This window comes from Syzygium oleosum, unplaced genomic scaffold, assembly GCF_021117445.2.
Source record: "Syzygium oleosum isolate NSW1041296 unplaced genomic scaffold, Sole_v2.1 Sole_v2.35, whole genome shotgun sequence".
Classification (NCBI taxonomy): domain Eukaryota; kingdom Viridiplantae; phylum Streptophyta; class Magnoliopsida; order Myrtales; family Myrtaceae; genus Syzygium; species Syzygium oleosum.
Window position 1 is genome coordinate 625,229 of NW_026607519.1, and position 9,886 is coordinate 635,114.

Here is a 9,886-nt window from a genome sequence, read left to right on the forward strand (position 1 = left end):
GAAAATGGGAAAAAAAAGAAGAAAAAATATCTATCCCCCCCCCCTTTTTTTCTTTTTGTTCTTCGGGTGACCGGGAACCACGGGCTGCAGCCGGTCACCGAGCCCCCCCTCGGACCGCGAACCACACGTGCAGTCATGTCACCTGTTTGCCGTAATCTCCCCCACCCCTCGCTTTCACTGTTTACCAAGATCATTGGTTACTTACTTTTATTAACCCCTAACCCTCCCCCCCCGCCCCCCCTCCCCCCTCCATTCATGATTAAATTAAGGCCTTAATTATTGCGTGTTTAAACAAAGCGGAGCTTGGACCAAACGCTTTGGATCTTTTTTGCTTATGACCCCCCCCCCCCCCCCTCAATTCCCCACTTTTGACTGCCGAGCGTGCCCTTGGATCTCACCACTTGAAAAAACGGAAGAGAAAGCATATATATTAAAAAGAAGGGCGTCTCGATTGGGGTTGGGTTGGTGCCCAAAGAAGGGAAAAGAGAGGGCATCATGTGGTCATCAGTCGGCCGGAATCAATCGAGTTAGATGGCCAGAAACATTGAACATAAAAATTTAATGAGTTCGATGGCTTTCGCCGTTTAATCATTTGGTTTATGATCGCCGCTTCACGATAAGCGCTTTCGCGATACTCGTTAAATGTGTTAAGCATGAAAACGATTCGTTTTTTTTCTTTTTGTGAAGTATGGAGCATACGTATTTGGGGAAAAAAGGGAGTAAGTATGTTAACAACTACGGCATTTCTTTATTCGGTTACTTAACGAGTGTACATTTTGTTTTCTGCACAACTGTCGGCGAAAAAATAAACAGAGCATCGTCGGTAAGGCTTGTCGATTTACATAATTCAAATTTAGTAAGAATCGCCGCTCTTCATTTTATGAATTCTGTCTTGCTCGTTCGAAATTCATTTATACTGGTCTCAACCCATGCCATGCACAACCAAAATAATGGCATATATAGTTGTTTTAATAAAAAAAATTCAATAATTAAAAAGTCCTAAAATTTTTTTTTTTGGTAAACCAATAGAGAGGAGGACAGAATTATACAAGTGAAGAAATTTTTTTCATATTGTAATTTGTTTTCTTCAAAAATACTTTATACTTTACGAGAGCGAATTACTTATTTGAAAACATTGTCCTATTTTTTCGTTATCTTCTCAGGGAAAAATTATTTAGTACCTTTTCGCCACACCTTATTTTTCAATTGGAAACTTACACGTCGATCTAGCCCATAAGCTAATTTTCATAACTTGAAAAGTATGTAGAATATAGATAAATTACTTGAAAGACATATGATTAACATATAAGATCAACAGACATAATTTTGACAAATTCCCATAAGAGAGGGGAAAGGAGGTAAAAGATGTATTAGAGAGAGCGACTGTAGGGTTGGCAATGCCGAACACGACCCATTCAGCATGATTGTGAACACGACGCGAGGTAAAACATGAATTGCAAAGAGAAAGTCCGAATATGACACGACACAACACTGGCTTTATATTTTGACACGAATTGACATGAATTAACTCGTCTTCATTATAATTAAACTATTTTCCATGTAGAATCAAAATCAAAATGTTTTAGACTAACATGAATTAATCATCCGATTATAACACGCTAACACGAATTGCTAGCCCTAAATTATAGAAAAAAAAATGGCAATTGAAGACTATGGTTATTTTTCTTTAAAAGCGAAGGTAATTTGAAGTTCAACAATATTGCATATGCCTCTCTAAAAATTTGGCCCAAAAAAAACCCTCTCTAAACAAATGTATCACCAATTTCTTCTTGCGAGCAATAAAAATGATGTGAGATATAATCCGAGCATTTTGCTTCACATGAGCGCATGAGCATTGAAACAATGCATGATTACTCCGATGCCCCGAACTATATACAAAAGGTCATATCAATAAGTGCATATACGACGCATTCGAAACTCATCGAACAATTCGATTTCAAAGGTATTATTAGGGCATACAAATTTTACTTATTTCATAGTCAAACGGGTGTCTACAGCCAATGACACTTAAAATATTTTCCCTTAAAATGTTTTCCCATGAAAATAGACGACTATAAACAATTAAAGATTCTCACAATTTCAAAACCCCCCCGCCAATCACAAAAAGGTTATACGGGATCGGGGCCACTTGTCCGGATCAAAAGCTCGAGCCTCACCGGCTTATGGAGTTTTATCGGATCTTCCATGGATTTTCAAGTAACCGGATATTCGTGCCTTCGCCCGAGATTATCAAAAACGCCCCCAAAAAAAGAGCGTTCAAACGCACAGCCCCACCACCTGCTCATAAAGTCCCGACTTGTATTCAAACCAAATCTCGGTCAAAGCAAAGGAAACCCTAAACAGCCTTAACGCCTAACGAAAAAGATATAAGAGACACAGAGAGAGAGAAAGAGGGGGGGGGGGACAAACTCGTCTTTTGATGGAACTGCAATTTTTAAAAAGTCGGGGGGGGGGGGGGGGGCATAAAAAAAAATAAGAGGGGCTTATTATTATACCCGCACGAAGCGAAAAAGGGGAGGGAAAAAAAAAGGGGGAAATTTGCAGAAAAGGACGGTCCAAGTTTTGCTAGAGTCCATCGCGAGACCCCCACGGGGACGAGGGGCCGGGGAAAAAAAAATTAAATTAAATTTTTTTGGCTCCTCGTTGTTAAGATCGATGTTAATTGTAATTGCCCTAATTAATTTATTAATCGATTCGGTATTTCAAATTCCGAGAGCCCCCCCTTACCTGTTTATGTTATTTTTATCCCGTTCTCGGATTAATCGAGGAATAATAAATAAATAACGAGTTAGTATCAAGAAAAACCCTAAACTGATACACTTGTGATAAATTTATCTAAAACTAATTTTTTTGATCACTAAAAATCTTAAACCGATACACTTGTGACAAATTTAACTCAAATTAATTTTTTGACCACAAAAGACCCCAAAACCAGTACATCTGTGACGAATTTACCTAAAACTAATTTTTTGATCAACAAAAACCTTAAACTGATGCACTTGTGATAAATTTACCTAAAATTAAAATTTTGACCATAAAAAATCTCGAAACTAGTACACATGTGACAAATTTAGCTTCTATTAAATTGAATTAATATAAAAAAAATCACAAACTAGTACACTTGGGATGAACAAAGAGTAAAACCCTAAACTGGTACATCCGTCAACTGCCACGTGTCATTTAACTAAGCAATTCGGCAGCAAAATTTAATATAAACTAACGGAGGATAAATCTATCACGGATGTACCAGTTTGAAATTTTTGGTACTTAAAAAATTAATTCAGGCTAAATTTATCGTAATTATTTCGATTCGAGGTTTTTCGTGGTATTACCACGTAAATCAAATCGTTATTGGTCGTCGCTCCTACCCCCCGTCCCGCACGTGGGGGCCCACGGGCTTTTTTTTTCCCCGCTTTATTTGGTTCATTTTTATTTTCTATTCATTTAAAAAAAATTCCGGGGGGGGGGTGATTATAATTTCTCGCAGAGGGCTAAAAAGTGCCAGCGAAGCAAAGCTTTGACCGTGACAGACAGGTTGGGGTTCCGGTTTTTTTATTTTATTTTTTTTTGGGGGTTTGCTTTGACTGTACGCCTCGGGTGGTGGTGGTGGGGCTTATCCGGTCTTCGCTTTGACCGCTTTTCCCCCCGGCCCCCTCCTCCTCGCCCCGACCCCTCCTGCCCACTCGTCTCCCGACACGTGGCTGTGGGGAGCCGTGACTGTCCCCCTGGCGCTGTCCCCCTCCCCCCCCCCTTTTTTTTTTCTTTTTTTTAATATTCCGAGTTTTTCTGTGCAATTATTCTGTTCATTTTTTTTAAAAAAAATCTTTTTTCGCTAAAGAGTATTTAATTTTGGCTTGTGCATGTTGGGGCATCGGAATTGAGAGAAGCGGGGAGCGAAGATCTAGAAAATAAAATATTCCCTCTCTCTCTCTCTCTCTCTCTCTCTCTCTCTCTACCTCTTAGTTTTTTCAATTTTTCAATTTTATAATTTTTTGGATATTTTTTTTGGAGCGGGGGAAAATTAAATAAATGTTTGTTGAAGGTTGGACTGGTAAAGAGAGTGTGCAAGTGAAGTGTGGGTGTGTCTGTGATTGGGGGGTATCAAATCGGGGGTTTGGGGGAGAGAGGGAGATGGGTCATTCATGGACACCCCAATTTTCAAGTGTAAAGATTGCCAGCTAAATCCTCTCCACCCTTTCTTCTTTCTTCTTCTCCTTCTTCTTCTTCATATTCTTCTCCTGGGATTGTGTTTATGGTTGGGAATTCGTGTAGCATCCAGACTGGGACCTCGTAGGGCTGCTTCAGATAGATTGGTTTTGTTAATAGGGTAAGGGGTGTCACAAGACTGACTCATTGCTCTCGCTTGATGCATGTGATGGAGGGATGGGCCTATCGAGGTGAGTTTTTATATGAGCGTTTTTAATTGCCGAGTGGTTCGAGGCCGGTTATTAAACATGTCGATGATGGAGAGAACTTTTTGCAATCTCCGATGTCTAGAGTACCTTCGCGCCGTGCATGATCGGTGTCTTGACAAATTTTGGATTGTTTCGAATGAAGTATACTTAACCGGTGATCCGGAGGTTCCCGTTAACGGGTCCCGATTTGATATTGATTGATATCCCTTAAGTATTATTAAGGCTTGTCCGAAGAAAGTTAGAGATGGATGCGAGACCGTTGCTGATTTTGCCCATTTGAAGTGGCGTTTGCGAGAGAGATATTAGGTTGTGCTCATAGGGTTGATTAAGATCGGAAAGTTTTCTAGCAAGTCGCTCGTGTTATAAGATTAGACCTAACCAAAGGTTGGGTCTTGATGGATCGGGCCAAACCTAATATTGGGCCAAAAATTATTCATTAGACCCGTTCATTGGGGCTCAAGAACGGAATTGCTTGCCCGAATATGCTTATTTTACCTGGAGAATTACTTTAATAAGAGTTTTCATGAGTAAGATAACATAACTTTTCATCGGTTGTCCATTTGGCCCGTTGCTTGAAAATCTGCATCTCCGACGATTTTCAAAAAATCGGATTGCATTTTTCGAAAGTTTAATTCGCGAGCTTTGCATGCGAGTGAAAATCGGGTCGATTGGACACCAATTGGAAGAGATAGGGAGATTAAAATTAAGTCTAAAGGTCTTTTATGAAGATATATATATATATATATATATATATATATATATATATATATATGTGTGTGTGTGTGTGTGTGTGTGTGTGTGTGTGGCGATCGACCATTGGTTAAAGGCGAGTAAATAGGTGTCAACAATATGTATATATAAATTTTGGTGGCGGTTAGATCAATCACCTCGAGAATATAAATGGATGTCACTAGGGGTGATCGTTTTTAGGGTGGGCTGGAACCGCACTTACCCTGGAACTGGGAATTGTCCACTAAGGACCGGTTCCGAAAAATTGAAATTGGAACCGTCAATTGGTTCTATGGACTCACTCGGAAATCGGACCGTTGATCCAGTTCGGAACCTAGGTCTCGGGTGTGTTAATGGAACCGGTCCTTCTCACCAAGCTTCACGCGATCAGTGGCTTGTTTCCCAGAAAGCCAAAGTAAAGCAAAAAACAAAGATACAGTTTCATTCGTTGGACAAGGATTTCGATAACCTTTTACAATACGAAAACGTTGAGATGAAAGAACTTCATGGAATAAACAAAGATTTGTTATCTAATACTCGGACAAGGCATATATTGTACAAATCAAACCAAACCAGACCCAAGTACGCGGAACAAACTCATCCAACACAATAAATTAGACAACTTTACAATGACACAACAATCGCAAAAAGATTTGCTACAAAGTTCACGACTTGTGAAGCTTGTGGATCACAAGCTTCACTTGAAATAGATCTATAGTCTACGTTATATATCACACGTGGAAGTTTGCTACAAGTTCGCAAGAGTAAGCAAGTAAATATAGTAAATAAACTCCTCAACCGAGGATAAATGAACACAAATCTCCTATTCTCAGGAATAAAAAGAGCAAGCAACTTTTCAAGCTTTGAGAGCTCTTAAACTCCAAATTCCAACCTACTAAAAACAAAACAAAACAACAATAAGTATAGATGATCACTCCACATTAGTTTTAAATTAGAATTACTAAAAATTGAACTCAAACAATTATCGCATCATAGGATTTCTTCACTTCTATTAACATGTTAATAGATCACCTACTCGAATCAAGTAACACGTCATCAATGGAGGATATTTTTTTTTTGGTAAGGAGTCATCAATGGAGGATATTTGTCGTTGAAGAAACTAATACTTTCCATTAGTTTCTTCAATCGACTTTATTAAGTTGTCTTGTTGAAGAAACTAAAATCTCCAGATTTGCAATCTCATTTTGAACAACATGGCACACGGCCACTTCGCCAGAGATCAACGCATAAAAGTTTTACACAAAGGACAACAAACACAAGCTTAGTATAGAGAACAACACACATGCACTTTATTCCACCATCAATCATCTCCGACCATCATTGAGTATACACCATCATTTGCTGCTACCACACACATGACCAAGACACTTCGTGCGTAAACACGATTTAGAGAGAAAATGAGGCAAAACAGAGAAAGAGAGAGGATAATAGGACAGAGCATACAAACCACAATTTAAATCACTTGATTCGAACTAGGGAGATCCGCAGGCCATGAGACACAAATTGCATATCATACATTAAACAAACAAACAACTTACAGATTAGGGATTTAGGGTTTTAATTTTTCTAGAGTTTTGGAGTTAGATCGACCATAATGAGGTTTCCATGCAGCCCAAACGCAAAGAGTTTCCTCTCAAACACGTGCAAAGAATACTTCACTTTCCTCTCAGTATTTCGGATAGTGAGTAGATTGAAGATTAGGGATTCCAACTTATAGCAAATGGAGGCGACCGAGAGCGAGAGAGGGAGGTGATGAACGGTCGAAGGCATGACCGTGAGTCGATGGAAGTTGAGCTTGAGAGACAAGACCGTGAGCTGAGAGATCGATGGAGTTGCTTGACAGAAGAGTTAAGACAAGAGAGACCGAGATGAGACTGAGACGAGATGAGTGAGCTTCCAGATTAGGGATTTAGGGTTTTCAGTTTTCAGTTTTCTTCATATATATATATCGGTCCGGTTCGGTTGGGCAGTTCCTCAGCTGGAACCGGGAACGGGACCGGTACCCACCGATTTGTTCGAGAACTACCGGTTCTGGGCCAGTCCGATCCGGTTCCAGGCAGTCCAAGAAGTTCCCGATTCCTTTACAAACCCCTAGTCATCGTAGGGGCAACTTGCGCTTGTGCAAGCACCATGCTAGCGTGGGGTAGGGGTCCTGTGCATTGCATTGCATTGCACCAGCCCTATTAGGGCAGCCCTTCAAAGATAGCCCTTTGAAAGGCCCGTTTAGCCTTTTGAATGGTTTGTTCTTTCCCTTTGGGCTCATGTTAGCCCAACAAGTCGCTTTTATTTTCTTTTGTCTTAAAACCTCTTTATATTGGACCAATGATACCTAATTTGCCCAAATTGAATAGCTGAATCTTAAGATATTGCATTTATTAATAATGGTAGTTAGATAATGAGGTATTGAGAATGTATCATTTGGCCTAATTGATTAAATTCACCTTACAGATCAAATCATAAGCTTTTCAACATCAAGAGTCACAGAGATCAGGTTTTAAAAAATAAAATACAACAACTGTTAGTTTGGCTTGATTCCCAATCATCAACCATCTCGAAACTTTTTAGAAAATTGAACCAATTTCCACAAAATTTGGGTCACGAGCTTCCCATGGGCATAAAAATCTAATCAAACAGAAAAATTACGCCCAGTCAAATTTGTGTATAAAACATATACATATTCTAGATTTGAGAATTTGAACTCTCCTGATTTAGTTCTAAATTTATGAGTTTTTCTCTCTCGATTTAGATTTGGGAGTTTAATAATGTTTTCAGGGTTTCGATACCCCCGTGCTTTATCCATGCACAGATCCTCTGCCTCCAGTTTCAATGATGATTGTAGGAACTTTGGCATTTGACAGAATCACGAAGATTTGCTCTTCTTAAAGTTAGATCTGTATTTTTTCAACCCATTTTTGTTGTCTCTGTATAGTGATGGTGCAGAGGAAGCCAAACCTAGGTATGCACTGCCAATAGGCAACGCCGTAGTTATTGGAGAAGGATTTCACTGATGATGATACGAGATCCAGTGATTAGCCACCGATTATTTTGCTTGACAAATCCATTATTACGGAACGAGGATGTGCTTGACCTTGTCGGTGTTCTGTTGATCCTCATTGTTTTCTTTGGCTTTGTTTTGTTATATTTTGGGCTTTACTCTGCTTCGATTTTCTTTGCCATGAAAGTCAATGCACTTCTCATGTATCTTTTTGAGTAAGGAATATAATTTTTTTCGATTAAAAAAAAACTTTCAAAAAAAATTTCGACCAAAAAGAGAGCTTTCAAAATTTTTAAAAACCCTTTGGAGGGCTTTTAGCCAGGCCCAAATTTGACTACCACGTAGCAATCATCAAGGCGGCCTAGCCCTGCGCCAGTGCCCCAATGGACTTTCATTGGGCTTGCGCAAGCTAGGCTGGGCCTCCGCAAGGCCCAAATAAATTAAGTTTTGTCATAATACTAGAATTAAGTTAGAAAATTGATTAAAATGGTCGTGACTTTGCTGGTTTTAAATTAGGCTTTTCCTAAATAAATAGGTTTTCATAATGCCAAAATGAACCTTTGAAAGATAAAAAAAAATTTATGCATTTATTTTTGTCGCTATTGAAGTAAACCTAGGAAATTTCACATTTTTTCTCTAGGCTGTTATTGTGCTTGTTGATCTACATGTCATGATTTTTCAAAATGCTTTTAAAAAACTATAGTTATTTTCCCTAAAAAATTTCATCTTTAAAAGATCAGTATTGATATATGTCCTAAAGGAGGAAAATACCCTTGTCGAAGTAGGCCGTATAATAACATTGCTCCGTCAATTTCACATGCATATGCATCACAAATTTTAACTCATACATATATGGTCATTAATCATGTTACCAAGACACAAACACACATTGCAAACATGGTCATGCCAGGGCCTAAAATGAAGAAGGAACTTCTCCTGATAACTGCATCAATATTTAAGGAAATAACTTTTTGCATTCGAAGGACTTAAATATGAAAAATGTGTTGCCGAAAGGGCATTGTGTTGACTAAATCATAAGCATTAATTATGCCCTCCTAACACATAAGTAAATTTCATTTAAACATTTGGAACGACAAAAGCGGCCTATTTTATGGAATTAGCCTAAGGCGAACATACAAGTAGATAGCCAATTCATGGAGCAAATTGATAATCTCAAATAACATAATGACTCCTGAATTCACTTTATGGCTCAATACCGATATCAATCTTATCAAATAAGCCATAATTGATCGTCCACCAAAACTCTAGCATACAAATCCACAGCTAATGACCAATCACTATCTACTCCAAAAGAGGCGAGAATAATATCACATCCTAATTGACGTCTTGTCCACTAGGGGTGTCAACGCACCGACTCGATTTGAGTACCCACTGAAATCTGAGCCGATCCAGACATGAAATTGGACATGAACTGAGACCCGACATGCATAGAACCCGAAACCGAAAAACGGTGTTATCAGGATTTTTTTCCCCACTAATTATGGTTGCGGACATGGTAACGACCCTTGCGATCAATGTAAAAATTGGTTCAGACACACAACACCGCGAAAAAGAATCAGTATTAGTTACTTCTGTTAATTTTGAGCCTGTTCTTCTGTTAAGTTCCCAGAAAGTTTTCTTTTTCATGTTCCAATTGATCACACAAAGCTTAAACTGCAAACAGCAATGAAATCAAGCCACATCG